The following is an 8,004-nucleotide window of genomic DNA, read 5'->3' as shown; positions in this document are numbered from 1 at the left end:
ACAAGTGGACTAAAGTTTCTCATTTCCTTCCGGTCAAAAAGTCTATCTCGGCAGCTCAGCTTGCAGAGTTGTACACTTCAAGGATAGTTTATTTGCATGGTGTTCCAATGCTCACATATTCAAATCATGGAAGCATATTTAGTTCCAAGTTTTCTGATTCCTTTCACACTGCAATGGGCACCAAAGTCCGTTTCCGTACTGTCTTCCATCCTCAGACTATTGGTCAAGTGGAGAGAGTCAATCAAATTCTTGAAGATATGCTCATAGCTTGTGTGTGCTTTTGGCATCAAGTGGGAAGACTGCCTCCATTTGCCGAGTTCTCATACAAAAACAATTATCAAGCAAGTTCAGGCAAGACCCCTTTTGAGATTCTATATGACAGGAAGTGTCGTACCCCGCTCAATTGGTCTGAGACTGGTGTAACGCCCAAGGTGCGATCCTATCCTTATTTTGGCGCGAGGGCCTTGGCAGGGATAGAAGTGCATCTCGTCGTTTCACAAGAATGGATATCGTTACAAGTACATGTATAGAAGAGATGAGTATATGGAATTGGCTTACACTCACCACAAGCTACATCAAGTTCACATCAATACAACAATATACAGTCATCATGTAGAAGAGCACGGTCCATTTATGGACGAAAACAAACGACAAAATAACGACGTCCATCCTTGCTATCCGAGGTTGTCGGCCTGGAACCCATCCTGGATTGATGATGGAGAAGAAGAAAAATCTAAATAGCACAATCATCGGGCTCACATCTTAATATCACTTTACCTATACCTACAACTAGTGTTGTGGTAATCTGTGAGCCACATGGGACTCAGGAATCTCATTTCCAAACGTATCAACACTAACAAAGATTAATGGGTGAGGTATGGTTAAGTGGTGAGGCTCCAGCAAGCGACTAAGCATTTATTTAAGGTGGCTAACTTACGAGTACAAGAATAAGAGGGGTGATCTACACATAATCAGACGTGAACTAATAACGATGAACTGAATGATCCTCAACACCTAATTACATCATGCATAACCCCATAGTGTCCTCTTACGGATGCAGACCTTCGAGAAGAGATAGGCCTGGTTACGCACACATTTCACATCTTTTAGTTAAGCTTACTTCAAGTTATCTACAACCGGATGTTAAACAAAGTTTCCATGTTGCCACATAACCGCGGGCATGGTTTTCCAAAAGATTTAACCATGCAGGGGTGCTCCAACTAGTCCATCAGAAACTACCACATGTTGCGACGGAATAAACTCGATCAGGGAAAACCCATGATCTCCTCGGGGTCCTATTTGAAAACCTCAACATCGAGATAGCCCAAAGTATCCTCAAAATCTCCCGCACAAGACGCTCGAGAAATGTAAAACAAGTCCAGCAAGGCCTCCCCGCGTGTCAAAGATCACGATAGGAGCCTCATATCTTGTTCTCAGGACACGAAGGATAAGCACAGCATACGGTGGCCTGATAGAAATCTCTCGAGTTGTCTCCGGTTTTCCCCGCAAACGGCTCTAGTTTGGGCTAGCACCAGCAACACTGGCCCCCTGTATTATGTTGATTTACTCCTCGGGTAGCGCTAACTCCCTATGCTTCAAATTACTTATCAATATTATTATGTTGGGAAAATATAGTACCAATGTTGGGCCTTGCCAGACGAGTTTGATCCCAAAACGAAAGTAAAGGGGTCCCGATAACAACCCCGAGCATCTTAGGAGCGTTCATTTATGGAACATAACACCGGTAGCCGAAACTAAGGCGACAAAGGTGGAACAAAACACCAGGTTAGAAGGCCAAGCCTTCCACCTTTTAGCAGGTATATAGGTGCATTAAATTAATTAGCTATAATATGGCAATATAACAAGGAACCCATGTTTTCACATGGAAGCATCTGCACGTGCAACTAGCAACGCTATAAGACGGCTGAGCAAGCGGTATCATAGCCAAACAGTGGTTTGTTGGGTTCTGGATGTTAGAGGTTTTCATTGCAATGTTTTGAGGCTTAATTAACACGTGGTAGGCAGCGAGACATAGCTTAAGAAACAAAACAAGTAGCATGGCAATGATAGTAATGGTATCTAGGGAAATGATCATCTTACCTGTGATCCCGCTTGGAAGTAGAACGAATCAGTGAAGCAAACGAACCGACGTAGTAGAACGAATCCTCACACTCCGAAGCGGTTCGGAACTCTATCGAGAAGAAACAAACCAGAAACAAGAATCAACACACGATATTCACCACGACACATGCACGATATGATGCAGAACCAAATATGATGCATGATCGGTTCAACAATGCGAGGCATGGCATGAAAAGTCACAACATAAAACACTACACATTAAGTGAAGCTCAATATGCAAGATGAAACTCCACATATGAATTATTTAGTTCAGTCCCGTTTAGGTACAGGATAATACTAAATGTTGTTTAAACATGGAAAGAGCTGAAGCATGTGATTATACATGGCATTCTAGTCGGTTTACACATATAGCTCATCTCCAACGGAGTTACGCCTACAAGATATCATGACATGAATGCAACATGCATGCATGTTTTATGAAAATATAGGCAATATGATATGAAGCATGTGCCGCCATGGCGAAAGAAAGGGAACCATGGACGAAAAATACAAACGATGCCACGGCAACGTTCCGGTCCCGATAACTCGATGTGATACCGGTGCAAAAGAATTGTGAGCATGTGTGTGTCACGCCAAAGAATGATGGGGTGATTTCCGATATCGGGTTCCCTTGTGGGGGGCACGGCAAAAGAGGGACAATGTGTAACGGGAAAACATATAAGGTGCAAACATACGGTTCATCTCAGACATCACATGTCATCCGTTCATAGGTGATCGTCTCGGTGGTTATAACTTCGAAGCGTGCATCTGGGAGCGGATCGAGTCATCGAGGGAAGTAGTCGTACACGGCTCTTGAGACGCTTGGCATCCGAGTAATCCATCCTGGCATATCCTGGTGGTCGATGTACACGTGGTCGTCGGTAGAGGTACAAGGCGTCTTTCATGGTCGGGGTCATCGTGTAGTTGTCCGTAGAGATCTTGGTCTTGCGGTGGGTCACGGTGGTGTGGATGGATAAGAATCGCATCTGCAGGTGGTGGCCACTTTCTGGTGCTAACGGCCGCACGTAGCCCATCACGTCAAGTTGGAGGAGGCCTTGGGCACCAAGGCTCGAGCGCGAGCTCGTGTGTTGCAGGAGGAAGGGTTCAACGGGCGCTGCGCGGGTGCGGGAAAGAGGACGAAGCGATGGAGCAGGGAGGCGAGGTGGGAGACGCAAGGCGTGCCGGTGGATGGCAGCACAGCGGTAGAGAGCAGGGAGGAGCGAGATAAAGACCAGGGCAGTAGCGCTCGGCCAGATCCCTAAAGGTCGTCGGCGTGGGAGCACGGGAGTGGTTGGGGCGACGTGCGACTTGGTTGACCATCATGGCACGGGGCGGCACAGGTTGGTCTACAGGCAGCTCCGGCCATGGGTGACGCTACAAGGAGGGGCTCCGCGCGGTAGGGAAGAGGAAGGAGGGGGCACAGAAGTGGCCCAGGCTCGTCGGTTAGTGGGGGCCATTGCCATCGGTCGGGGCGATGGGGATCGAGGGCCTCCCTAGTGGTGCTCGTGTGTGAGGGTGGGTTTCTATGTGGCCGCGGGCACAGGAACGAGAGGGTGAGGGAGAGATCGAGAGAAGAGAGCGATCAGGCTCGCTAGGGTTAGTAGGTCGGGGCGGCTGGGCCTTGGGCTGTAGAAGGCCCAAGTGGCCGGCTGGGTTGGGCTCTCTCTCCTTCTCTCTCAACGAATTAAGGAAACAAAGAAAAAAACAAAATAATGTTGAATGAAGAAATGGAAAAAGGGTTAGGAAAGAATTTGAGTATAGGGGGTTATTTCCCTAAAGTCACAAAATTGTGCTTGAACCAACAAATTGCAAAGAGGCAAGTTGAAGGGGTTTGGAAAACAAAATCATTTGAATGAATTAAAATGGTTTGAACTAAGACAAGGTTTGAAAGTGAAACTTGAAGTAGGAAAGGCACAAGATTTGAATTGCAAGTGTGTTGGGGGTGATTCCGATTAATGGAATATTTATTGTAGCTCCCTAAAACATTAGAAGGATATGTTTATAAGTTATAAAGAGATATCTCAATTTGAATGTCCTCAATTTAAATAGACCAACAAATCTATGCAATTTATTTATTTGAGTTGCAGAAATTTTTATTGAAATGATGAATGCAACAAACAAATAATTAACACGGCGACAACGGAATAAAAGGGGAATCTTTTGGAGCGTCGGTTCCATGGTGCTACAACTCTGCACTAGTAGAAAAGTGGGCTTTGGTCCACTTGATGAATTCCCATTAGTCCCGGTTCACTCACGAACCGGGACCCATGTGGGCATAGGTCCTGATTCGTGAGGCTAGGGAGCCGGTCAATCCTTGTGGGCCATTTGTCCCGGTTTGTTTGTCACCTTCGGTTCCGGTTCCAGACACGAACCAGGACCAATGTGCCTCGCTCCTCGCCCACAGCCAGTAGTCCCGGTTTGTGGCTGGAATCGGAACCTCACGTTGTCCTTTGGTCTCGGTTCGAGCCACAAACCAGGACCAACGGTTGGCCTATATATACCCCCGCAAGCAAAGTAGTGCACTGCTCTGTTTTTACGGCCGGCCGTGGGAGAGCTTTGTGGTGCTCTAGATCACCTCCTATGTACATGAGGTGTTTGATGAAATGCCCGAGCCACACTTAAGGTTTCTCCATTGGAAGCTCCTTGTCCAAGCTCCATTTTCATCAAGATTTGTGTAGTTTACAATACACTTTATTATATAACGCACACACATGAACCATCAATGGATGTACGGTGACTGACGCACCTCCGAGTATATTAATGGCCTGCATAATTTTCTCGAAGCGGCTCAGGCCAACAAGTAGAATGGTTTTATGCATTGTCCATATACTGTCTGTGGGAATACGAAGGAATTCTCCGACTATAAAACCCTTCACTTCCACCTGCTTCAGAAGGGTTTTATGCCACGCTATAATGTTTGGACCAAGGATGGAGAAAGAGGGGTTATGATGGAAGACAACATAGAAGAAGAGGATGATGAAAACTACCCGCCCCCTGAATACGGTGATGCTGCAATGGGGGAAGCTGAAGATCAAGAGGAACTAGATGATGTGCCAGATGATGATCTTGGTCGGGTCATTGTTGATGCACATAGAGAATGTGAAAGTGAAAGGTATAAGTTGAAGTTCGATCGCATGTTAGAGGATCACAAAAAAGGGTTGTACCCAAATTGCGAAGATGACAACAGAAAGCTCAGTACCACACTGGAATTGCTCCAATGGAAGACACTCAATGGTGTATCTGACAAGGCATTAGTTCGCTACTGGAATTAATGAAGAAGAAGCTTCCAAAGGATAACAAATTTCCCGGTAGTAAGTACGAAGCGAAGAAGGTTCTATGCCCTCTGGGATTGGAGGTGCAGAAGATACATGCATGCCCAAATGACTGCCTCCTCTACTGCGGTGCATACGAGGATTTGAACGCATGCCCGATATGCGGCGCATTGCGGTATAAGATCAGAAGAGATGACCCTGGTGATGTTGAGGGCCAGCGCAACGGGAAGATGTATCCCGCCAAAGTGATGTGGTATGCTCCGATAATACCACGGTTGAAACGTCTGTTCAGAAATAAAAGTCATGCCAAGTTGATGCAATGACACATTAAAGATCGTAAGAAAGACGGGAAGTTGAGAGCACCCACTAACGGGTCGCAGTGGTGAACGATCGAGAGAAAGTGGAGCATCTTTACACATGACCCAAGGAACATCTGGTTTGGTTTAAGTGCAGATGGCGTTAATTCTTTTGGGGAGAAGAGCAGCAAGCATAGCACATGGCCTATGACTCTATGTATGTATAACCTTTCTCCTTGGTTGTGCATGAAGCAGAAGTTCATAATGATGCGAGTGCTCATCCAAGGCCCTAGGCAACCCGGCAATGACATTGATGTGTTCCTAAGGCCATTAGTTGATGAACTTTTACAACTATGGAATGGAAATGGTGTACGTGTGTGGGATGAGAACGAACATGAGGAATTTGACCTACATGCGTTGCTGTTTCTAACCATCAACGATTGGTCTGCTCTCAGTAACCTTTCAGGACAAACAAACAAGGGATACAACACATGCACACACTTTTTGGATGACACTCATAGTATATATTTGGACAAATGCAGGAAGAATGTGTACATGGGGCATCGTCGATTTTTTCCGACCAACCATCAATGTCGAAAGAAAGGAAAGCATTTCAAAGGTGAGGCAGATCACGGGAAGAAGCCCGCTGTCCGTACTGGTGATCACATACTTGATATTGTCAATGATTTACAAATAATCTTTGGAAAGGGTCCTGGTGGACTATCTGTTCTGAATGATGATGCAGGTCACGCACCCATGTGGAAGAAGAAATCTATATTTTGGGACCTACCCTATTGGAAAGACCTAGAGGTCCGCTCTGCAATCCACGTGATGCACGTGACGAAGAATCTTTGCGTGAACCTGCTAGGATTCTTGGGAGTGTATGGGAAGACAAAAGATACACCGGAGGCACGGGAGAAACAACAACGTGTGCATGAAAACGACGGCTTGCATCCAGAACAGTATGAAGGTCCTGCGAGCTACGCTCTTACCAAAGAGGAGAAGGAAATCTTCTTTGAATGCCTTCTCAGTATGAAGGTCCCGTCTATCTTCTCGTCGAATATAAAGGGAATAATAAATATGGGAGAGAAAGAGTTCCAGAACCTAAAGTCTCATGACTGCCACTGCTTCCGGTTGCATTGAGGGGGCTTCTACCGAAAACTTTCGATTAGCCATTGTGAAGCTATGTGCATTCCTCAATGAAATCTCCCAGAAGGTGATCGATCCAGTAATCCTGCCAAGGTTAAGGAGTGATTTGGTGCAATGTCTTGTTAGTTTCGAGCTGTTGTTCCCACCATCCTTCTTCAATATCATGACACATGTCCTAGTTCATCTAGTCGACGAGATTGTCGTTCACAATATGTTCCCCTTTGAGAGGTTCATAGGAGTCTTAAAGAAATATGTTCGTAACCGCGCTAAGACAGAAGGAAGCATCTCCATGGGCCATCAAACAGAGGATGTCATTGGGTTTTGTGTTGACTTCATTCCCGACCTTAAGAAGATTGGTCTCCCTCAATCACGGTATGAGGGGAGACTGGCTTGAAAAGGCACACTAGGAGCGGACTCAATAATATGTACGGACGGGCATTCTTGGTCTGAAGCACACTACACAGTCCTACAGAATTCTACCTTGGTGACCCTATATGTCGATGAACACAAGAATATTCTGAGCTCCATACACCGGAGTAGTGTGACGACTGAATTACATTTGAACACATCAGGACTTTCGGGAGTTAGTTGCAAAAATGTCTCATGTGTGACAACACTGTTTCTGATACCATGCCCGACCAGGGGACTCGTTGGCCAGGGGACGATCTTCGACTGTATTGACTTACCATTGGTACGAGATAAATGGGAATACATTTTACATGATCACCCAAGATCAAAAGAGCACCAACCAAAATAGCGGTGTCCGCTTTGATGCACCAACCAAGAGGGGAAATGACAGATATTATGGTTACATAGTGGACGTATGGGAACTTGACTATGGACATGATTTGTAGGTCCCTTTGTTTCATTGCAAATGGGTCAATTTGTCAGGAGGCGGGGTACAGATAGACCCACAGTACGGAATGACAACAGTGGATATGAACAATCTTGCGCACGCAAAGGAACCATTCGTCCTAGCTAATGATGTGGCGCAAGTTTTCTATGTGAAGGACATGTCTACCAAACCGAGAAAAGGAAAATATAAGGAAGAGAATACATCATACCATGAGCCAAAGCGCCACATAGTTCTTTCAGGAAAAAGAGACATCGTGGGATTGGAGGGCAAGACACACATGTTTGAAGATTATGAAAAGTTTCATGAAATT

This window comes from Hordeum vulgare, chromosome 3H (genome assembly GCF_904849725.1).
Source record: "Hordeum vulgare subsp. vulgare chromosome 3H, MorexV3_pseudomolecules_assembly, whole genome shotgun sequence".
In the NCBI taxonomy this organism is placed as follows: domain Eukaryota; kingdom Viridiplantae; phylum Streptophyta; class Magnoliopsida; order Poales; family Poaceae; genus Hordeum; species Hordeum vulgare.
Note: the sequence above shows the minus strand (reverse complement) of the source record.